This window comes from Eutrigla gurnardus (genome assembly GCF_963514095.1).
Source record: "Eutrigla gurnardus genome assembly, chromosome: 10".
Lineage (NCBI taxonomy): Eukaryota > Metazoa > Chordata > Actinopteri > Perciformes > Triglidae > Eutrigla > Eutrigla gurnardus.
Window position 1 is genome coordinate 27,744,601 of NC_139924.1, and position 26,180 is coordinate 27,770,780.

Here is a 26,180-nt window from a genome sequence, read left to right on the forward strand (position 1 = left end):
AAACAGTCATAAAAACCCATAGTTAAAAAAACAAGTCATAGTATAGTATGTTGAAAATTAACGAAAAAGTCAGTCAACAAAATTCATAAATTCTTGTAATAAAAAGTCAAAAAATCCCTGGTATCGTATAGAAGAAGCATCTTGATAGAAGAAATATTTTTAGGTGGTTGGGTGCACTAGAAAGAGGTCTGTGCGTTGACACAATGTGAATGTTTTATTTCATAAGAAGGCCTTTACTGAGCTGGGCAGGGACCAGGCGACTGTCCTGATTCTCAGCGGCGCTCACATCTGGGATGAAAGGCCAGCTGTGGCTCTGGCAGAGTGCCATCAGAGGTCACTGCAGAGCCTGAAGTGACTCCAGCTGTTTGCAAGTAGCCCAGATGACACGTAAACTCCATAAACAGCTTGAGCCTGTGAAGATTTGTGGCAGGAACCAATAAACCGTGAAGAGGAATCAGCAGCATCGTCTTGGTCCAGATGATGGGTCGGCCTTTAGCCGCGCTGTAGAAGTGAAATGTTCAGGATGGATGAAGACCACTGAAGCTGTGGAGGGAGGAGTCGGACCAGTGATGAGACTGATTTGTAACAAAAAAAACATCATAGTATAGCATGTCGAAAAAAGTAATTAAAGAAGTATTATAGTATGTCGAAGACATTTCATGAAAACCATAGTATAGCATGGCGAAAAAAAGTCACAAATACATCGCAGTACAACCATTTGAATAATAATAATAATTTTATTGATATGACACCTTAAACAGACTTCACAAAATTCAAGGCATAAAGCAAGACATGAGGCAATATATAGCAGAAACCCAAACAGTGATGCCAAACAAAAGCAAGACAAAGTATATTTAAGTGTGACGAAGAAAGCCAAAGATAGCATGTTTAAAAAAGTCACACAAAACATCGTAGTATAGCATGTCGAAAAAAGACAAAAAAAAACGACATAGTATAGCATGTCGAAAAAAAGACAAGAACAGTCATAGTATAGCATGTTGAAGGACAAAAAACGTCATAGTATAGCATGTTGAAGGACAAGAAACGTCATAGTATAGCATGTCGAAAAAAGACAAAAAAAACGTCATAGTTTAGCATGTCGAAAAAAAGACAAAAAAAACGTCATAGTATAACATGTCGAAGAGAAAAAGATAAAAACCGTCATAGTATAGCATGTAGAAAAAAAGAAAAAAACCGTCATAGTATAGCATGTCGAAAAAAGACAAAAAAACGTCATAGTATAGCATGTCGAAAAAAAGACAAAAAAAAACGTCATAGTATAGCATGTTGAAGGACAAAAAACGTCATAGTATAGCATGTCGAAAAAAAAGACAAAAAAAACGTCATAGTATAGCATGTTGAAGGACAAAAAACGTCATAGTATAGCATGTCGAAAAAAAGACAAAAACCGTCATAGTATAGCATGTTGAAAAAAGTAATTAAAGAAGTAATATAGTATGTCGAAGACATTTCATGAAAACCATAGTATAGCATGTCGAAAAAAAGACAAAAAAACGTCATAGTATAGCATGTTGAAGGACAAAAAACATCATAGTATAGCATGTCGAAAAAAAGACAAAAACCCTCATAGTATAGCATGTCGAAAAAAGACAAAAAAAACGTCATAGTTTAGCATGTTGAAAAAAGTAATTAAAGAAGTAATATAGTATGTCGAAGACATTTCATGAAAACCATAGTATAGCATGTCGAAAAAAGACAAAAAAAACGTCATAGTATAGCATGTCGAAAAAAAGACAAAAACCGTCACAGTATAGCATGTAAAAAAAAAGACAAAAGAAACGTCATAGTATAGCATGTTGAAGGACAAAAAACGTCATAGTATAGCATGTCGAAAAAAGAAAAAAAAAACGTCATAGTGTAGCATGTTGAAGGACAAAAAACATCATAGTATAGCATGTTGAAGGACAAAAAACGTCATAGTATAGCATGTCGAAAAAAAGACAAAAACCATCATAGTGTAGCATGTCGAAAAAAAGAAGAAAAAAAAACGTCATAGTATAGCATGTTGAAGGACAAAAAACATCATAGTATAGCATGTCGAGAAAAAGACAAAAAACGTCATAGTATAGCATGTTGGAAAAAGACAAAAAAACGTCATAGTATAGCATGTCGAAAAAAAGACAAAAACCGTCATAGTATAGCATGTCGAAAAAAAGAAAATAAAAAACGTCATAGTATAGCATGTTGAAGGACAAAAAACGTCATAGTATAGCATGTCGAAAAAAAGACAAAAACCCTCATAGTATAGCATGTTGAAAAAAGTAATTAAAGAAGTAATATAGTATGTCGAAGACATTTCATGAAAACCATAGTATAGCATGTCGAAAAAAAGACAAAAAAAACGTCATAGCATAGCATGTTGAAGGACAAAAAACGTCATAGTTAAGCATGTCGAAAAAAAGACAAAAAACGTCATAGTATAGCATGTCGGAAAAAGACAAAAAACGTCATAGTATAGCATGTCGAAAAAAAGACAAAAACCGTCATAGTATAGCATGTCGAAAAAAAGACATAAACCATCATAGTATAGCATGTTGAAAAAAGTAATTAAAGAAGTAATATAGTATGTCGAAGACATTTCATGAAAACCATAGTATAGCATGGCGAAAAAAAGTCACAAATACATCGCAGTACAACCATTTGAATAATAATAATAATTTTATTGATATGACACCTTAAACAGACTTCACAAAATTCAAAACATAAAGCAAGACATGAGGCAATATATAGCAGAAACCCAAACAGTGATGCCAAACAAAAGCAAGAAAAGTATACTTAAGTGTGACGAAGAAAGCCAAAGATAGCATGTTTAAAAAAGTCACACAAAACATCATAGTATAGCATGTCGAAAAAAGACAAAAAAAACAATCATAGTATAGCATGTCGAAAAAAGACAAAAAAAAGTCATAGCATGTTGAAGGACAAAAAACGTCATAGTATAGCATGTTGAAGGACAAGAAACGTCATAGTATAGCATGTCGAAAAAAGACAAAAAAAACGTCATAGTTTAGCATGTCGAAAAAAAGACAAAAAAACCGTCATAGTATAGCATGTCGAAGAGAAAAAGATAAAAACCGTGATAGTATAGCATGTCGAAAAAAAGAAAAAAACCGTCATAGTATAGCATGTCGAAGAAAGACAAAAAAACGTCATAGTATAGCATGTCGAAAAAAAGACAAATAAACGTCATAGTATAGCATGTCGAAAAAAAGACAAAAAACACGTCATAGTATAGCATGTTGAAGGACAAAAAACACGTCATAGTATAGCATGTTGAAGGACAAAAAACGTCATAGTATAGCATGTCAAAAAAAGACAAAAACCCTCATAGTATAGCATGTTGAAAAAAGTAATTAATGAAGTAATATAGTATGTCGAAGACATTTCATGAAAACCATAGTATAGCATGTCGAAAAAAAGACAAAAAAACGTCATAGCATAGCATGTTGAAGGACAAAAAACATCATAGTATAGCATGTCGAAAAAAAGACAAAAAACGTCATAGTATAGCATGTTGAAGGACAAAAAACGTCATAGTATAGCATGTCGAAAAAAAGACAAAAACCCTCATAGTATAGCATGTCGAAAAAAGACAAAAAAAACGTCATAGTTAAGCATGTCGAAAAAAAGACAAAAAACGTCATAGTATAGCATGTCGGAAAAAGACAAAAAACGTCATAGTATAGCATGTCGAAAAAAAGACAAAAACCGTCATAGTATAGCATGTCGAAAAAAAGAAAAAAAAAACGTCATAGTATAGCATGATGAAGGACAAAAAACATCATAGTATAGCATGTCGAAAAAAAGACATAAACCGTCATAGTATAGCATGTCGAAAAAAAGACAAAAAAAAACGTCATAGTATAGCATGTTGAAGGACAAAAAACGTCATAGTATAGCATGTCGAAAAAAAAGAAAAAAAAAACGTCATAGTATAGCATGTTGAAGGACAAAAAACGTCATAGTATAGCATGTCGAAAAAAAGACAAAAACCGTCATAGTATAGCATGTTGAAAAAAGTAATTAAAGAAGTAATATAGTATGTCGAAGACATTTCATGAAAACCATAGTATAGCATGTCGAAAAAAAGACAAAAAAACGTCATAGTATAGCATGTTGAAGGACAAAAAACATCATAGTATAGCATGTCGAAAAAAAGACAAAAAAACGTCATAGTATAGCATGTTGAAGGACAAAAAACATCATAGTATAGCATGTCGAAAAAAAAACAAAAACCCTCATAGTATAGCATGTCGAAAAAAGACAAAAAAAACGTCATAGTTTAGCATGTTGAAAAAAGTAATTAAAGAAGTAATATAGTATGTCGAAGACATTTCATGAAAACCATAGTATAGCATGTCGAAAAAAGACAAAAAAAACGTCATAGTATAGCATGTCGAAAAAAAGACAAAAACCGTCACAGTATAGCATGTAAAAAAAAAGACAAAAGAAACGTCATAGTATAGCATGTTGAAGGACAAAAAACGTCATAGTATAGCATGTCGAAAAAAGAAAAAAAAAACGTCATAGTGTAGCATGTTGAAGGACAAAAAACATCATAGTATAGCATGTTGAAGGACAAAAAACGTCATAGTATAGCATGTCGAAAAAAAGACAAAAACCGTCATAGTGTAGCATGTCGAAAAAAAGAAAAAAAAAAACGTCATAGTATAGCATGTTGAAGGACAAAAAACATCATAGTATAGCATGTCGAGAAAAAGACAAAAAACGTCATAGTATAGCATGTTGGAAAAAGACAAAAAAACGTCATAGTATAGCATGTCGAAAAAAAGACAAAAACCGTCATAGTATAGCATGTCGAAAAAAAGAAAATAAAAAACGTCATAGTATAGCATGTTGAAGGACAAAAAACGTCATAGTATAGCATGTCGAAAAAAAGACAAAAACCCTCATAGTATAGCATGTTGAAAAAAGTAATTAAAGAAGTAATATAGTATGTCGAAGACATTTCATGAAAACCATAGTATAGCATGTCGAAAAAAAGACAAAAAAAACGTCATAGCATAGCATGTTGAAGGACAAAAAACGTCATAGTTAAGCATGTCGAAAAAAAGACAAAAAACGTCATAGTATAGCATGTCGGAAAAAGACAAAAAACGTCATAGTATAGCATGTCGAAAAAAAGACAAAAACCGTCATAGTATAGCATGTCGAAAAAAAGACATAAACCATCATAGTATAGCATGTTGAAAAAAGTAATTAAAGAAGTAATATAGTATGTCGAAGACATTTCATGAAAACCATAGTATAGCATGGCGAAAAAAAGTCACAAATACATCGCAGTACAACCATTTGAATAATAATAATAATTTTATTGATATGACACCTTAAACAGACTTCACAAAATTCAAAACATAAAGCAAGACATGAGGCAATATATAGCAGAAACCCAAACAGTGATGCCAAACAAAAGCAAGAAAAGTATACTTAAGTGTGACGAAGAAAGCCAAAGATAGCATGTTTAAAAAAGTCACACAAAACATCATAGTATAGCATGTCGAAAAAAGACAAAAAAAACAATCATAGTATAGCATGTCGAAAAAAGACAAAAAAAAGTCATAGCATGTTGAAGGACAAAAAACGTCATAGTATAGCATGTTGAAGGACAAGAAACGTCATAGTATAGCATGTCGAAAAAAGACAAAAAAAACGTCATAGTTTAGCATGTCGAAAAAAAGACAAAAAAACCGTCATAGTATAGCATGTCGAAGAGAAAAAGATAAAAACCGTGATAGTATAGCATGTCGAAAAAAAGAAAAAAACCGTCATAGTATAGCATGTCGAAGAAAGACAAAAAAACGTCATAGTATAGCATGTCGAAAAAAAGACAAATAAACGTCATAGTATAGCATGTCGAAAAAAAGACAAAAAACACGTCATAGTATAGCATGTTGAAGGACAAAAAACACGTCATAGTATAGCATGTTGAAGGACAAAAAACGTCATAGTATAGCATGTCAAAAAAAGACAAAAACCCTCATAGTATAGCATGTTGAAAAAAGTAATTAATGAAGTAATATAGTATGTCGAAGACATTTCATGAAAACCATAGTATAGCATGTCGAAAAAAAGACAAAAAAACGTCATAGCATAGCATGTTGAAGGACAAAAAACATCATAGTATAGCATGTCGAAAAAAAGACAAAAAACGTCATAGTATAGCATGTTGAAGGACAAAAAACGTCATAGTATAGCATGTCGAAAAAAAGACAAAAACCCTCATAGTATAGCATGTCGAAAAAAGACAAAAAAAACGTCATAGTTAAGCATGTCGAAAAAAAGACAAAAAACGTCATAGTATAGCATGTCGGAAAAAGACAAAAAACGTCATAGTATAGCATGTCGAAAAAAAGACAAAAACCGTCATAGTATAGCATGTCGAAAAAAAGAAAAAAAAAACGTCATAGTATAGCATGATGAAGGACAAAAAACATCATAGTATAGCATGTCGAAAAAAAGACATAAACCGTCATAGTATAGCATGTCGAAAAAAAGACAAAAAAAAACGTCATAGTATAGCATGTTGAAGGACAAAAAACGTCATAGTATAGCATGTCGAAAAAAAGACAAAAACCGTCATAGTATAGCATGTTGAAAAAAGTAATTAAAGAAGTAATATAGTATGTCGAAGACATTTCATGAAAACCATAGTATAGCATGTCGAAAAAAAGACAAAAAAACGTCATAGTATAGCATGTTGAAGGACAAAAAACATCATAGTATAGCATGTCGAAAAAAAGACAAAAAAACGTCATAGTATAGCATGTTGAAGGACAAAAAACATCATAGTATAGCATGTCGAAAAAAAGACAAAAACCCTCATAGTATAGCATGTCGAAAAAAGACAAAAAAAACGTCATAGTTTAGCATGTTGAAAAAAGTAATTAAAGAAGTAATATAGTATGTCGAAGACATTTCATGAAAACCATAGTATAGCATGTCGAAAAAAGACAAAAAAAACGTCATAGTATAGCATGTCGAAAAAAAGACAAAAACCGTCACAGTATAGCATGTAAAAAAAAAGACAAAAGAAACGTCATAGTATAGCATGTTGAAGGACAAAAAACGTCATAGTATAGCATGTCGAAAAAAGAAAAAAAAAACGTCATAGTGTAGCATGTTGAAGGACAAAAAACATCATAGTATAGCATGTTGAAGGACAAAAAACGTCATAGTATAGCATGTCGAAAAAAAGACAAAAACCGTCATAGTGTAGCATGTCGAAAAAAAGAAAAAAAAAAACGTCATAGTATAGCATGTTGAAGGACAAAAAACATCATAGTATAGCATGTCGAGAAAAAGACAAAAAACGTCATAGTATAGCATGTTGGAAAAAGACAAAAAAACGTCATAGTATAGCATGTCGAAAAAAAGACAAAAACCGTCATAGTATAGCATGTCGAAAAAAAGAAAATAAAAAACGTCATAGTAAAGCATGTTGAAGGACAAAAAACGTCATAGTATAGCATGTCGAAAAAAAGACAAAAACCCTCATAGTATAGCATGTTGAAAAAAGTAATTAAAGAAGTAATATAGTATGTCGAAGACATTTCATGAAAACCATAGTATAGCATGTCGAAAAAAAGACAAAAAAAACGTCATAGCATAGCATGTTGAAGGACAAAAAACGTCATAGTTAAGCATGTCGAAAAAAAGACAAAAAACGTCATAGTATAGCATGTCGGAAAAAGACAAAAAACGTCATAGTATAGCATGTCGAAAAAAAGACAAAAACCGTCATAGTATAGCATGTCGAAAAAAAGACATAAACCATCATAGTATAGCATGTTGAAAAAAGTAATTAAAGAAGTAATATAGTATGTCGAAGACATTTCATGAAAACCATAGTATAGCATGGCGAAAAAAAGTCACAAATACATCGCAGTACAACCATTTGAATAATAATAATAATTTTATTGATATGACACCTTAAACAGACTTCACAAAATTCAAAACATAAAGCAAGACATGAGGCAATATATAGCAGAAACCCAAACAGTGATGCCAAACAAAAGCAAGAAAAGTATACTTAAGTGTGACGAAGAAAGCCAAAGATAGCATGTTTAAAAAAGTCACACAAAACATCATAGTATAGCATGTCGAAAAAAGACAAAAAAAACAATCATAGTATAGCATGTCGAAAAAAGACAAAAAAAAGTCATAGCATGTTGAAGGACAAAAAACGTCATAGTATAGCATGTTGAAGGACAAGAAACGTCATAGTATAGCATGTCGAAAAAAGACAAAAAAAACGTCATAGTTTAGCATGTCGAAAAAAAGACAAAAAAACCGTCATAGTATAGCATGTCGAAGAGAAAAAGATAAAAACTGTGATAGTATAGCATGTCGAAAAAAAGAAAAAAACCGTCATAGTATAGCATGTCGAAGAAAGACAAAAAAACGTCATAGTATAGCATGTCGAAAAAAAGACAAATAAACGTCATAGTATAGCATGTCGAAAAAAAGACAAAAAACACGTCATAGTATAGCATGTTGAAGGACAAAAAACACGTCATAGTATAGCATGTTGAAGGACAAAAAACGTCATAGTATAGCATGTCAAAAAAAGACAAAAACCCTCATAGTATAGCATGTTGAAAAAAGTAATTAAAGAAGTAATATAGTATGTCGAAGACATTTCATGAAAACCATAGTATAGCATGTCGAAAAAAAGACAAAAAAACGTCATAGCATAGCATGTTGAAGGACAAAAAACATCATAGTATAGCATGTCGAAAAAAAGACAAAAAAACGTCATAGTATAGCATGTTGAAGGACAAAAAACGTCATAGTATAGCATGTCGAAAAAAAGACAAAAACCCTCATAGTATAGCATGTCGAAAAAAGACAAAAAAAACGTCATAGTTAAGCATGTCGAAAAAAAGACAAAAAACGTCATAGTATAGCATGTCGGAAAAAGACAAAAAACGTCATAGTATAGCATGTCGAAAAAAAGACAAAAACCGTCATAGTATAGCATGTCGAAAAAAAGAAAAAAAAAACGTCATAGTATAGCATGATGAAGGACAAAAAACATCATAGTATAGCATGTCGAAAAAAAGACAAAAAACACGTCATAGTATAGCATGTTGAAGGACAAAAAACACGTCATAGTATAGCATGTTGAAGGACAAAAAACGTCATAGTATAGCATGTCAAAAAAAGACAAAAACCCTCATAGTATAGCATGTTGAAAAAAGTAATTAAAGAAGTAATATAGTATGTCGAAGACATTTCATGAAAACCATAGTATAGCATGTCGAAAAAAAGACAAAAAAACGTCATAGCATAGCATGTTGAAGGACAAAAAACATCATAGTATAGCATGTCGAAAAAAAGACAAAAAACGTCATAGTATAGCATGTTGAAGGACAAAAAACGTCATAGTATAGCATGTCGAAAAAAAGACAAAAACCCTCATAGTATAGCATGTCGAAAAAAGACAAAAAATACGTCATAGTTAAGCATGTCGAAAAAAAGACAAAAAACGTCATAGTATAGCATGTCGGAAAAAGACAAAAAACGTCATAGTATAGCATGTCGAAAAAAAGACAAAAACCGTCATAGTATAGCATGTCGAAAAAAAGAAAAAAAAAACGTCATAGTATAGCATGATGAAGGACAAAAAACATCATAGTATAGCATGTCGAAAAAAAGACATAAACCGTCATAGTATAGCATGTTGAAAAAAGTAATTAAAGAAGTAATATAGTATGTCGAAGACATTTCATGAAAACCATAGTATAGCATGGCGAAAAAAAGTCACAAATACATCGCAGTACAACCATTTGAATAATAATAATAATTTTATTGATATGACACCTTAAACAGACTTCACAAAATTCAAGGCATAAAGCAAGACATGAGGCAATATATAGCAGAAACCCAAACAGTGATGCCAAACAAAAGCAAGACAAAGTAAACTTAAGTGTGACGAAGAAAGCCAAAGATAGCATGTTTAAAAAAGTCACACAAAACATCGTAGTATAGCATGTCGAAAAAAGACAAAAAAAAACGACATAGTATAGCATGTCGAAAAAAAGACAAGAACAGTCATAGTATAGCATGTTGAAGGACAAAAAACGTCATAGTATAGCATGTTGAAGGACAAGAAACGTCATAGTATAGCATGTCGAAAAAAGACAAAAAAAACGTCATAGTTTAGCATGTCGAAAAAAAGACAAAAAAAACGTCATAGTATAACATGTCGAAGAGAAAAAGATAAAAACCGTCATAGTATAGCATGTAGAAAAAAAGAAAAAAACCGTCATAGTATAGCATGTCGAAAAAAGACAAAAAAACGTCATAGTATAGCATGTCGAAAAAAAGACAAAAAAAAACGTCCTAGTATAGCATGTTGAAGGACAAAAAACGTCATAGTATAGCATGTCGAAAAAAAGACAAAAAAAACGTCATAGTATAGCATGTTGAAGGACAAAAAACGTCATAGTATAGCATGTCGAAAAAAAGACAAAAACCGTCATAGTATAGCATGTTGAAAAAAGTAATTAAAGAAGTAATATAGTATGTCGAAGACATTTCATGAAAACCATAGTATAGCATGTCGAAAAAAAGACAAAAAAACGTCATAGTATAGCATGTTGAAGGACAAAAAACATCATAGTATAGCATGTCGAAAAAAAGACAAAAACCCTCATAGTATAGCATGTCGAAAAAAGACAAAAAAAACGTCATAGTTTAGCATGTTGAAAAAAGTAATTAAAGAAGTAATATAGTATGTCGAAGACATTTCATGAAAACCATAGTATAGCATGTCGAAAAAAGACAAAAAAAACGTCATAGTATAGCATGTCGAAAAAAAGACAAAAACCGTCACAGTATAGCATGTAAAAAAAAAGACAAAAGAAACGTCATAGTATAGCATGTTGAAGGACAAAAAACGTCATAGTATAGCATGTCGAAAAAAGAAAAAAAAAACGTCATAGTGTAGCATGTTGAAGGACAAAAAACATCATAGTATAGCATGTTGAAGGACAAAAAACGTCATAGTATAGCATGTCGAAAAAAAGACAAAAACCGTCATAGTGTAGCATGTCGAAAAAAAGAAAGAAAAAAAACGTCATAGTATAGCATGTTGAAGGACAAAAAACATCATAGTATAGCATGTCGAGAAAAAGACAAAAAACGTCATAGTATAGCATGTTGGAAAAAGACAAAAAAACGTCATAGTATAGCATGTCGAAAAAAAGACAAAAACCGTCATAGTATAGCATGTCGAAAAAAAGAAAATAAAAAACGTCATAGTAAAGCATGTTGAAGGACAAAAAACGTCATAGTATAGCATGTCGAAAAAAAGACAAAAACCCTCATAGTATAGCATGTTGAAAAAAGTAATTAAAGAAGTAATATAGTATGTCGAAGACATTTCATGAAAACCATAGTATAGCATGTCGAAAAAAAGACAAAAAAAACGTCATAGCATAGCATGTTGAAGGACAAAAAACGTCATAGTTAAGCATGTCGAAAAAAAGACAAAAAACGTCATAGTATAGCATGTCGGAAAAAGACAAAAAACGTCATAGTATAGCATGTCGAAAAAAAGACAAAAACCGTCATAGTATAGCATGTCGAAAAAAAGACATAAACCATCATAGTATAGCATGTTGAAAAAAGTAATTAAAGAAGTAATATAGTATGTCGAAGACATTTCATGAAAACCATAGTATAGCATGGCGAAAAAAAGTCACAAATACATCGCAGTACAACCATTTGAATAATAATAATAATTTTATTGATATGACACCTTAAACAGACTTCACAAAATTCAAAACATAAAGCAAGACATGAGGCAATATATAGCAGAAACCCAAACAGTGATGCCAAACAAAAGCAAGAAAAGTATACTTAAGTGTGACGAAGAAAGCCAAAGATAGCATGTTTAAAAAAGTCACACAAAACATCATAGTATAGCATGTCGAAAAAAGACAAAAAAAACAATCATAGTATAGCATGTCGAAAAAAGACAAAAAAAAGTCATAGCATGTTGAAGGACAAAAAACGTCATAGTATAGCATGTTGAAGGACAAGAAACGTCATAGTATAGCATGTCGAAAAAAAGACAAAAACCCTCATAGTATAGCATGTCGAAAAAAGACAAAAAAAACGTCATAGTTAAGCATGTCGAAAAAAAGACAAAAAACGTCATAGTATAGCATGTCGGAAAAAGACAAAAAACGTCATAGTATAGCATGTCGAAAAAAAGACAAAAACCGTCATAGTATAGCATGTCGAAAAAAAGAAAAAAAACCCGTCATAGTATAGCATGATGAAGGACAAAAAACATCATAGTATAGCATGTCGAAAAAAAGACATAAACCGTCATAGTATAGCATGTTGAAAAAAGTAATTAAAGAAGTAATATAGTATGTCGAAGACATTTCATGAAAACCATAGTATAGCATGGCGAAAAAAAGTCACAAATACATCGCAGTACAACCATTTGAATAATAATAATAATTTTATTGATATGACACCTTAAACAGACTTCACAAAATTCAAGGCATAAAGCAAGACATGAGGCAATATATAGCAGAAACCCAAACAGTGATGCCAAACAAAAGCAAGACAAAGTATACTTAAGTGTGACGAAGAAAGCCAAAGATAGCATGTTTAAAAAAGTCACACAAAACATCGTAGTATAGCATGTCGAAAAAAGACAAAAAAAAACGACATAGTATAGCATGTCGAAAAAAAGACAAGAACAGTCATAGTATAGCATGTTGAAGGACAAAAAACGTCATAGTATAGCATGTTGAAGGACAAGAAACGTCATAGTATAGCATGTCGAAAAAAGACAAAAAAAACGTCATAGTTTAGCATGTCGAAAAAAAGACAAAAAAAACGTCATAGTATAACATGTCGAAGAGAAAAAGATAAAAACCGTCATAGTATAGCATGTAGAAAAAAAGAAAAAAACCGTCATAGTATAGCATGTCGAAAAAAGACAAAAAAACGTCATAGTATAGCATGTCGAAAAAAAGACAAAAAAAAACGTCCTAGTATAGCATGTTGAAGGACAAAAAACGTCATAGTATAGCATGTCGAAAAAAAGACAAAAAAAACGTCATAGTATAGCATGTTGAAGGACAAAAAACGTCATAGTATAGCATGTCGAAAAAAAGACAAAAACCGTCATAGTATAGCATGTTGAAAAAAGTAATTAAAGAAGTAATATAGTATGTCGAAGACATTTCATGAAAACCATAGTATAGCATGTCGAAAAAAAGACAAAAAAACGTCATAGTATAGCATGTTGAAGGACAAAAAACATCATAGTATAGCATGTCGAAAAAAAGACAAAAACCCTCATAGTATAGCATGTCGAAAAAAGACAAAAAAAACGTCATAGTTTAGCATGTTGAAAAAAGTAATTAAAGAAGTAATATAGTATGTCGAAGACATTTCATGAAAACCATAGTATAGCATGTCGAAAAAAGACAAAAAAAACGTCATAGTATAGCATGTCGAAAAAAAGACAAAAACCGTCACAGTATAGCATGTAAAAAAAAAGACAAAAGAAACGTCATAGTATAGCATGTTGAAGGACAAAAAACGTCATAGTATAGCATGTTGGAAAAAGACAAAAAAACGTCATAGTATAGCATGTCGAAAAAAAGACAAAAACCGTCATAGTATAGCATGTCGAAAAAAAGAAAATAAAAAACGTCATAGTAAAGCATGTTGAAGGACAAAAAACGTCATAGTATAGCATGTCGAAAAAAAGACAAAAACCCTCATAGTATAGCATGTTGAAAAAAGTAATTAAAGAAGTAATATAGTATGTCGAAGACATTTCATGAAAACCATAGTATAGCATGGCGAAAAAAAGTCACAAATACATCGCAGTACAACCATTTGAATAATAATAATAATTTTATTGATATGACATCTTAAACAGACTTCACAAAATTCAAGGCATAAAGCAAGACATGAGGCAATATATAGCAGAAACCCAAACAGTGATGCCAAACAAAAGCAAGACAAAGTATACTTAAGTGTGACGAAGAAAGCCAAAGATAGCATGTTTAAAAAAGTCACACAAAACATCGTAGTATAGCATGTCGAAAAAAGACAAAAAAAAACGACATAGTATAGCATGTCGAAAAAAAGACAAGAACAGTCATAGTATAGCATGTTGAAGGACAAAAAACGTCATAGTATAGCATGTTGAAGGACAAGAAACGTCATAGTATAGCATGTCGAAAAAAGACAAAAAAAACGTCATAGTTTAGCATGTCGAAAAAAAGACAAAAAAAACGTCATAGTATAACATGTCGAAGAGAAAAAGATAAAAACCGTCATAGTATAGCATGTAGAAAAAAAGAAAAAAACCGTCATAGTATAGCATGTCGAAAAAAGACAAAAAAACGTCATAGTATAGCATGTCGAAAAAAAGACAAAAAAAAACGTCCTAGTATAGCATGTTGAAGGACAAAAAACGTCATAGTATAGCATGTCGAAAAAAAGACAAAAAAAACGTCATAGTATAGCATGTTGAAGGACAAAAAACGTCATAGTATAGCATGTCGAAAAAAAGACAAAAACCGTCATAGTATAGCATGTTGAAAAAAGTAATTAAAGAAGTAATATAGTATGTCGAAGACATTTCATGAAAACCATAGTATAGCATGTCGAAAAAAAGACAAAAAAACGTCATAGTATAGCATGTTGAAGGACAAAAAACATCATAGTATAGCATGTCGAAAAAAAGACAAAAACCCTCATAGTATAGCATGTCGAAAAAAGACAAAAAAAACGTCATAGTTTAGCATGTTGAAAAAAGTAATTAAAGAAGTAATATAGTATGTCGAAGACATTTCATGAAAACCATAGTATAGCATGTCGAAAAAAGACAAAAAAAACGTCATAGTATAGCATGTCGAAAAAAAGACAAAAACCGTCACAGTATAGCATGTAAAAAAAAAGACAAAAGAAACGTCATAGTATAGCATGTTGAAGGACAAAAAACGTCATAGTATAGCATGTTGGAAAAAGACAAAAAAACGTCATAGTATAGCATGTCGAAAAAAAGACAAAAACCGTCATAGTATAGCATGTCGAAAAAAAGAAAATAAAAAACGTCATAGTAAAGCATGTTGAAGGACAAAAAACGTCATAGTATAGCATGTCGAAAAAAAGACAAAAACCCTCATAGTATAGCATGTTGAAAAAAGTAATTAAAGAAGTAATATAGTATGTCGAAGACATTTCATGAAAACCATAGTATAGCATGGCGAAAAAAAGTCACAAATACATCGCAGTACAACCATTTGAATAATAATAATAATTTTATTGATATGACACCTTAAACAGACTTCACAAAATTCAAGGCATAAAGCAAGACATGAGGCAATATATAGCAGAAACCCAAACAGTGATGCCAAACAAAAGCAAGACAAAGTATACTTAAGTGTGACGAAGAAAGCCAAAGATAGCATGTTTAAAAAAGTCACACAAAACATCGTAGTATAGCATGTCGAAAAAAGACAAAAAAAAACGACATAGTATAGCATGTCGAAAAAAAGACAAGAACAGTCATAGTATAGCATGTTGAAGGACAAAAAACGTCATAGTATAGCATGTTGAAGGACAAGAAACGTCATAGTATAGCATGTCGAAAAAAGACAAAAAAAACGTCATAGTTTAGCATGTCGAAAAAAAGACAAAAAAAACGTCATAGTATAACATGTCGAAGAGAAAAAGATAAAAACCGTCATAGTATAGCATGTAGAAAAAAAGAAAAAAACCGTCATAGTATAGCATGTCGAAAAAAGACAAAAAAACGTCATAGTATAGCATGTCGAAAAAAAGACAAAAAAAAAACGTCCTAGTATAGCATGTTGAAGGACAAAAAACGTCATAGTATAGCATGTCGAAAAAAAGACAAAAAAAACGTCATAGTATAGCATGTTGAAGGACAAAAAACGTCATAGTATAGCATGTCGAAAAAAAGACAAAAACCGTCATAGTATAGCATGTTGAAAAAAGTAATTAAAGAAGTAATATAGTATGTCGAAGACATTTCATGAAAACCATAGTATAGCATGTCGAAAAAAAGACAAAAAAACGTCATAGTATAGCATGTTGAAGGACAAAAAACATCATAGTATAGCATGTCGAAAAAAAGACAAAAACCCTCATAGTATAGCATGTCGAAAAAAGACAAAAAAAACGTCATAGTTTAGCATGTTGAAAAAAGTAATTAAAGAAGTAATATAGTATGTCGAAGACATTTCATGAAAACCATAGTATAGCATGTCGAAAAAAGACAAAAAAAACGTCATAGTATAGCATGTCGAAAAAAAGACAAAAACCGTCACAGTATAGCATGTAAAAAAAAAGACAAAAGAAACGTCATAGTATAGCATGTTGAAGGACAAAAAACGTCATAGTATAGCATGTTGGAAAAAGACAAAAAAACGTCATAGTATAGCATGTCGAAAAAAAGACAAAAACCGTCATAGTATAGCATGTCGAAAAAAAGAAAATAAAAAACGTCATAGTAAAGCATGTTGAAGGACAAAAAACGTCATAGTATAGCATGTCGAAAAAAAGACAAAAACCCTCATAGTATAGCATGTTGAAAAAAGTAATTAAAGAAGTAATATAGTATGTCGAAGACATTTCATGAAAACCATAGTATAGCATGTCGAAAAAAAGACAAAAAAAACGTCATAGCATAGCATGTTGAAGGACAAAAAACGTCATAGTTAAGCATGTCGAAAAAAAGACAAAAAACGTCATAGTATAGCATGTCGGAAAAAGACAAAAAACGTCATAGTATAGCATGTCGAAAAAAAGACAAAAACCGTCATAGTATAGCATGTCGAAAAAAAGACATAAACCATCATAGTATAGCATGTTGAAAAAAGTAATTAAAGAAGTAATATAGTATGTCGAAGACATTTCATGAAAACCATAGTATAGCATGGCGAAAAAAAGTCACAAATACATCGCAGTACAACCATTTGAATAATAATAATAATTTTATTGATATGACACCTTAAACAGACTTCACAAAATTCAAAACATAAAGCAAGACATGAGGCAATATATAGCAGAAACCCAAACAGTGATGCCAAACAAAAGCAAGAAAAGTATACTTAAGTGTGACGAAGAAAGCCAAAGATAGCATGTTTAAAAAAGTCACACAAAACATCATAGTATAGCATGTCGAAAAAAGACAAAAAAAACAATCATAGTATAGCATGTCGAAAAAAGACAAAAAAAAGTCATAGCATGTTGAAGGACAAAAAACGTCATAGTATAGCATGTTGAAGGACAAGAAACGTCATAGTATAGCATGTCGAAAAAAAGACAAAAACCCTCATAGTATAGCATGTCGAAAAAAGACAAAAAAAACGTCATAGTTAAGCATGTCGAAAAAAAGACAAAAAACGTCATAGTATAGCATGTCGGAAAAAGACAAAAAACGTCATAGTATAGCATGTCGAAAAAAAGACAAAAACCGTCATAGTATAGCATGTCGAAAAAAAGAAAAAAAAACCGTCATAGTATAGCATGATGAAGGACAAAAAACATCATAGTATAGCATGTCGAAAAAAAGACATAAACCGTCATAGTATAGCATGTTGAAAAAAGTAATTAAAGAAGTAATATAGTATGTCGAAGACATTTCATGAAAACCATAGTATAGCATGGCGAAAAAAAGTCACAAATACATCGCAGTACAACCATTTGAATAATAATAATAATTTTATTGATATGACACCTTAAACAGACTTCACAAAATTCAAGGCATAAAGCAAGACATGAGGCAATATATAGCAGAAACCCAAACAGTGATGCCAAACAAAAGCAAGACAAAGTATACTTAAGTGTGACGAAGAAAGCCAAAGATAGCATGTTTAAAAAAGTCACACAAAACATCGTAGTATAGCATGTCGAAAAAAGACAAAAAAAAACGACATAGTATAGCATGTCGAAAAAAAGACAAGAACAGTCATAGTATAGCATGTTGAAGGACAAAAAACGTCATAGTATAGCATGTTGAAGGACAAGAAACGTCATAGTATAGCATGTCGAAAAAAGACAAAAAAAACGTCATAGTTTAGCATGTCGAAAAAAAGACAAAAAAAACGTCATAGTATAACATGTCGAAGAGAAAAAGATAAAAACCGTCATAGTATAGCATGTAGAAAAAAAGAAAAAAACCGTCATAGTATAGCATGTCGAAAAAAGACAAAAAAACGTCATAGTATAGCATGTCGAAAAAAAGACAAAAAAAAACGTCCTAGTATAGCATGTTGAAGGACAAAAAACGTCATAGTATAGCATGTCGAAAAAAAGACAAAAAAAACGTCATAGTATAGCATGTTGAAGGACAAAAAACGTCATAGTATAGCATGTCGAAAAAAAGACAAAAACCGTCATAGTATAGCATGTTGAAAAAAGTAATTAAAGAAGTAATATAGTATGTCGAAGACATTTCATGAAAACCATAGTATAGCATGTCGAAAAAAAGACAAAAAAACGTCATAGTATAGCATGTTGAAGGACAAAAAACATCATAGTATAGCATGTCGAAAAAAAGACAAAAACCCTCATAGTATAGCATGTCGAAAAAAGACAAAAAAAACGTCATAGTTTAGCATGTTGAAAAAAGTAATTAAAGAAGTAATATAGTATGTCGAAGACATTTCATGAAAACCATAGTATAGCATGTCGAAAAAAGACAAAAAAAACGTCATAGTATAGCATGTCGAAAAAAAGACAAAAACCGTCACAGTATAGCATGTAAAAAAAAAGACAAAAGAAACGTCATAGTATAGCATGTTGAAGGACAAAAAACGTCATAGTATAGCATGTCGAAAAAAGAAAAAAAAAACGTCATAGTGTAGCATGTTGAAGGACAAAAAACATCATAGTATAGCATGTTGAAGGACAAAAAACGTCATAGTATAGCATGTCGAAAAAAAGACAAAAACCGTCATAGTGTAGCATGTCGAAAAAAAGAAAGAAAAAAAACGTCATAGTATAGCATGTTGAAGGACAAAAAACATCATAGTATAGCATGTCGAGAAAAAGACAAAAAACGTCATAGTATAGCATGTTGGAAAAAGACAAAAAAACGTCATAGTATAGCATGTCGAAAAAAAGACAAAAACCGTCATAGTATAGCATGTTGAAAAAAGTAATTAAAGAAGTAATATAGTATGTCGAAGACATTTCATGAAAACCATAGTATAGCATGTCGAAAAAAAGACAAAAAAAACGTCATAGCATAGCATGTTGAAGGACAAAAAACGTCATAGTTAAGCATGTCGAAAAAAAGACAAAAAACGTCATAGTATAGCATGTCGGAAAAAGACAAAAAACGTCATAGTATAGCATGTCGAAAAAAAGACATAAACCATCATAGTATAGCATGTTGAAAAAAGTAATTAAAGAAGTAATATAGTATGTCGAAGACATTTCATGAAAACCATAGTATAGCATGGCGAAAAAAAGTCACAAATACATCGCAGTACAACCATTTGAATAATAATAATAATTTTATTGATATGACACCTTAAACAGACTTCACAAAATTCAAAACATAAAGCAAGACATGAGGCAATATATAGCAGAAACCCAAACAGTGATGCCAAACAAAAACAAGAAAAGTATACTTAAGTGTGACGAAGAAAGCCAAAGATAGCATGTTTAAAAAAGTCACACAAAACATCATAGTATAGCATGTCGAAAAAAGACAAAAAAAACAATCATAGTATAGCATGTCGAAAAAAGACAAAAAAAAGTCATAGCATGTTGAAGGACAAAAAACGTCATAGTATAGCATGTTGAAGGACAAGAAACGTCATAGTATAGCATGTCGAAAAAAGACAAAAAAAACGTCATAGTTTAGCATGTCGAAAAAAAGACAAAAAAACCGTCATAGTATAGCATGTCGAAGAGAAAAAGATAAAAACCGTGATAGTATAGCATGTCGAAAAAAAGAAAAAAAACGTCATAGTATAGCATGTCGAAGAAAGACAAAAAAACGTCATAGTATAGCATGTCGAAAAAAAGACAAATAAACGTCATAGTATAGCATGTCGAAAAAAAGACAAAAAACACGTCATAGTATAGCATGTTGAAGGACAAAAAACACGTCATAGTATAGCATGTTGAAGGACAAAAAACGTCATAGTATAGCATGTCGAAAAAAAGACAAAAACCCTCATAGTATAGCATGTTGAAAAAAGTAATTAAAGAAGTAATATAGTATGTCGAAGACATTTCATGAAAACCATAGTATAGCATGTCGAAAAAAAGACAAAAAAACGTCATAGCATAGCATGTTGAAGGACAAAAAACATCATAGTATAGCATGTCGAAAAAAAGACAAAAAACGTCATAGTATAGCATGTTGAAGGACAAAAAACGTCATAGTATAGCATGTCGAAAAAAAGACAAAAACCCTCATAGTATAGCATGTCGAAAAAAGACAAAAAAAACGTCATAGTTAAGCATGTCGAAAAAAAGACAAAAAATGCATAGTATAGCATGTCGGAAAAAGACAAAAAACGTCATAGTATAGCATGTCGAAAAAAAGACAAAAACCGTCATAGTATAGCATGTCGAAAAAAAGAAAAAAAAAACGTCATAGTATAGCATGATGAAGGACAAAAAACATCATAGTATAGCATGTCGAAAAAAAGACATAAACCGTCATAGTATAGCATGTTGAAAAAAGTAATTAAAGAAGTAATATAGTATGTCGAAGACATTTCATGAAAACCATAGTATAGCATGGCGAAAAAAAGTCACAAATACATCGCAGTACAACCATTTGAATAATAATAATAATTTTATTGATATGACACCTTAAACAGACTTCACAAAATTCAAAACATAAAGCAAGACATGAGGCAATATATAGCAGAAACCCAAACAGTGATGCCAAACAAAAGCAAGAAAAGTATACTTAAGTGTGACGAAGAAAGCCAAAGATAGCATGTTTAAAAAAGTCACACAAAACATCATAGTATAGCATGTCGAAAAAAGACAAAAAAAACAATCATAGTATAGCATGTCGAAAAAAGAAAAAAAAAAGTCATAGCATGTTGAAGGACAAAAAACGTCATAGTATAGCATGTCGAAAAAAAGACAAAAACCGTCATAGTATAGCATGTTGAAAAAAGTAATTAAAGAAGTAATATAGTATGTCGAAGACATTTCATGAAAACCATAGTATAGCATGTCGAAAAAAAGACAAAAAAAACGTCATAGCATAGCATGTTGAAGGACAAAAAACGTCATAGTTAAGCATGTCGAAAAAAAGACAAAAAACGTCATAGTATAGCATGTCGGAAAAAGACAAAAAACGTCATAGTATAGCATGTCGAAAAAAAGACATAAACCATCATAGTATAGCATGTTGAAAAAAGTAATTAAAGAAGTAATATAGTATGTCGAAGACATTTCATGAAAACCATAGTATAGCATGGCGAAAAAAAGTCACAAATACATCGCAGTACAACCATTTGAATAATAATAATAATTTTATTGATATGACACCTTAAACAGACTTCACAAAATTCAAAACATAAAGCAAGACATGAGGCAATATATAGCAGAAACCCAAACAGTGATGCCAAACAAAAACAAGAAAAGTATACTTAAGTGTGACGAAGAAAGCCAAAGATAGCATGTTTAAAAAAGTCACACAAAACATCATAGTATAGCATGTCGAAAAAAGACAAAAAAAACAATCATAGTATAGCATGTCGAAAAAAGACAAAAAAAACAATCATAGTATAGCATGTCGAAAAAAGACAAAAAAAAGTCATAGCATGTTGAAGGACAAAAAACGTCATAGTATAGCATGTTGAAGGACAAGAAACGTCATAGTATAGCATGTCGAAAAAAGACAAAAAAAACGTCATAGTTTAGCATGTCGAAAAAAAGACAAAAAAACCGTCATAGTATAGCATGTCGAAGAGAAAAAGATAAAAACCGTGATAGTATAGCATGTCGAAAAAAAGAAAAAAAACGTCATAGTATAGCATGTCGAAGAAAGACAAAAAAACGTCATAGTATAGCATGTCGAAAAAAAGACAAATAAACGTCATAGTATAGCATGTCGAAAAAAAGACAAAAAACACGTCATAGTATAGCATGTTGAAGGACAAAAAACACGTCATAGTATAGCATGTTGAAGGACAAAAAACGTCATAGTATAGCATGTCGAAAAAAAGACAAAAACCCTCATAGTATAGCATGTTGAAAAAAGTAATTAAAGAAGTAATATAGTATGTCGAAGACATTTCATGAAAACCATAGTATAGCATGTCGAAAAAAAGACAAAAAAACGTCATAGCATAGCATGTTGAAGGACAAAAAACATCATAGTATAGCATGTCGAAAAAAAGACAAAAAACGTCATAGTATAGCATGTTGAAGGACAAAAAACGTCATAGTATAGCATGTCGAAAAAAAGACAAAAACCCTCATAGTATAGCATGTCGAAAAAAGACAAAAAAAACGTCATAGTTAAGCATGTCGAAAAAAAGACAAAAAACGTCATAGTATAGCATGTCGGAAAAAGACAAAAAACGTCATAGTATAGCATGTCAAAAAAAAGACAAAAACCGTCATAGTATAGCATGTCGAAAAAAAGAAAAAAAAAACGTCATAGTATAGCATGATGAAGGACAAAAAACATCATAGTATAGCATGTCGAAAAAAAGACATAAACCGTCATAGTATAGCATGTTGAAAAAAGTAATTAAAGAAGTAATATAGTATGTCGAAGACATTTCATGAAAACCATAGTATAGCATGGCGAAAAAAAGTCACAAATACATCGCAGTACAACCATTTGAATAATAATAATAATTTTATTGATATGACACCTTAAACAGACTTCACAAAATTCAAAACATAAAGCAAGACATGAGGCAATATATAGCAGAAACCCAAACAGTGATGCCAAACAAAAGCAAGAAAAGTATACTTAAGTGTGACGAAGAAAGCCAAAGATAGCATGTTTAAAAAAGTCACACAAAACATCATAGTATAGCATGTCGAAAAAAGACAAAAAAAACAATCATAGTATAGCATGTCGAAAAAAGAAAAAAAAAAGTCATAGCATGTTGAAGGACAAAAAACGTCATAGTATAGCATGTTGAAGGACAAGAAACGTCATAGTATAGCATGTCGAAAAAAGACAAAAACCGTCACAGTATAGCATGTCAAAAAAAAGACAAAAGAAACGTCATAGTATAGCATGTTGAAGGACAAAAAACGTCATAGTATAGCATGTCGAAAAAAGAAAAAAAAACGTCATAGTGTAGCATGTTGAAGGACAAAAAACATCATAGTATAGCATGTTGAAGGACAAAAAACGTCATAGTATAGCATGTTGAAGGACAAAAAACGTCATAGTATAGCATGTCGAAAAAAAGACGAAAACCCTCATAGTATAGCATGTCGAAAAAAGACAAAAAAAACGTCATAGTTAAGCATGTCGAAAAAAAGACAAAAAACGTCATAGTATAGCATGTCGGAAAAAGACAAAAAACGTCATAGTATAGCATGTCGAAAAAAAGACAAAAACCGTCATAGTATAGCATGTCGAAAAAAAGACAAAAAAAACGTCATAGCATAGCATGTTGAAGGACAAAAAACATCATATATAGCATGTCGAAAAAAAGACAAAAAACGTCATGGTATAGCATGTTGAAGGACAAAAAACGTCATAGTATAGCATGTTGAAGGACAAAAAACGTCATAGTATAGCATGTCGAAAAAAAGACAAAAACCCTCATAGTATAGCATGTCGAAAAAAGACAAAAAAAAACGTCATAGTTAAGCATGTCGAAAAAAAGACAAAAAACGTCATAGTATAGCATGTCGGAAAAAGACAAAAAAACGTCATAGTATAGCATGTCGAAAAAAAGACAAAAACCGTCATAGTATAACATGTCGAAAAAAAGACAAAAAAAAAACGTCATAGTATAGCATGTTGAAGGACAAAAAACGTCATAGTATAGCATGTTGAAGGACAAAAAACGTCATAGTATAGCATGTCGAAAAAAAGACAAAAACCCTCATAGTATAGCATGTCGAAAAAAGACAAAAAAAACGTCATAGTTAAGCATGTCGAAAAAAAGACAAAAAAACGTCATAGTATAGCATGTCGGAAAAAGAAAAAAAAACGTCATAGTATAGCATGTCGAAAAAAAGACAAAAACCGTCATAGTATAGCATGTCGAAAAAAAGAAAAAAAAAAACGTCATAGTATAGCATGTTGAAGGACAAAAAACGTCATAGTATAGCATGTCGAAAAAAAGACAAAAACCCTCATAGTATAGCATGTTGAAAAAAGTAATTAAAGAAGTAATATAGTATGTCGAAGACATTTCATGAAAACCATAGTATAGCATGTCGAAAAAAAGACAAAAAAAACGTCATAGCATAGCATGTTGAAGGACAAAAAACATCATAGTATATCATGTCGAAAAAAAGACAAAAAACGTCATAGTATAGCATGTTGAAGGACAAAAAACGTCATAGTATAGCATGTCGAAAAAAAGACAAAAACCCTCATAGTATAGCATGTCGAAAAAAGACAAAAAAAACGTCATAGTTAAGCATGTCGAAAAAAAGACAAAAAACGTCATAGTATAGCATGTCGGAAAAAGACAAAAAAACGTCATAGTATAGCATGTCGAAAAAAAGACAAAAACCGTCATAGTATAGCATGTCAGAAAAAAGACAAAAAAACGTCATAGTATAGCATGTTGAAGGACAAAAAACGTCATAGTATAGCATGTCGAAAAAAAGAAAAAAAACGTCATAGTATAGCATGTCGAAAAAAGACAAAAAAAACGTCATAGTGTAGCATGTTAAAGGACAAAAACTGTCATAGTATAGCATGTCGAAAAAAAGAAAAAAACCATCATAGTATAGCATGTCGAAAAAAGACAAAAAAAATCATAGTGTAGCATGTTGAAGGACAAAAAACGTCATAGTATAGCATGTCGAAAAAAAGACAAAAACCGTCATAGTATAGCATGTCGAAAAAAAGAAGAAAAAAAAACGTCATAGTATAGCATGTTGAAGGACAAAAAACATCATAGTATAGCATGTCGAAAAAAAGACATAAACCGTCATAGTATAGCATGTTGAAAAAAGTAATTAAAGAAGTAATATAGTATGTCGAAGACATTTCATGAAAACCATAGTATAGCATGGCGAAAAAAAGTCACAAATACATCGCAGTACAACCATTTGAATAATAATAATAATTTTATTGATATGACACCTTAAACAGACTTCACAAAATTCAAAACATAAAGCAAGACATGAGGCAATATATAACAGAAACCCAAACAGTGATGCCAAACAAAAGCAAGAAAAGTATACAAGTGTGACGAAGAAAGCCAAAGATAGCATGTTTAAAAAAGTCACACAAACATCATAGTATAGCATGTCGAAAAAAGACAAAAACCATCATAGTATAGCATGTCGAAAAAAGACAAAAAAAAGTCATAGCATGTTGAAGGACAAAAAACGTCATAGTATAGCATGTTGAAGGACAAGAAACGTCATTGTATAGCATGTTGAAGGACAAGAAACGTCATAGTATAGCATGTCGAAAAAAGACAAAAAACGTCATAGTATAGCATGTCGGAAAAAGACAAAAAACGTCATAGTATAGCATGTCGAAAAAAAGACAAAAACCGTCATAGTATAGCATGTCGAAAAAAAGACAAAAAAAACGTCATAGTATAGCATGTTGAAGGACAAAAAACGTCATAGTATAGCATGTCGAAAAAAGACAAAAACCGTCATAGTATAGCATGTCGAAAAAAAGACAAAAAAAACATCATAGTACAGCATGATGGCATTTTGGGGCCACCGTCAAAAAAGTCGTAATTTTGCGAATAAAGTCATAATCTTATGAGAATATGTTGAAATATTAAAAAGGTCGAATTTTCGCCCGCATCCCACGATGGAGACAACAGTCAACGGTGTCCGTAGTAACCATGTACATCTTCAGTTTGGTTTTTAAAGAACTGTCACCAAGATATTTACCATGCAGGACATTTTTACAATTGAACTATAAAGTGGTCAGCGCCCTCTGGTGGACAAACTATGTAGTGGCG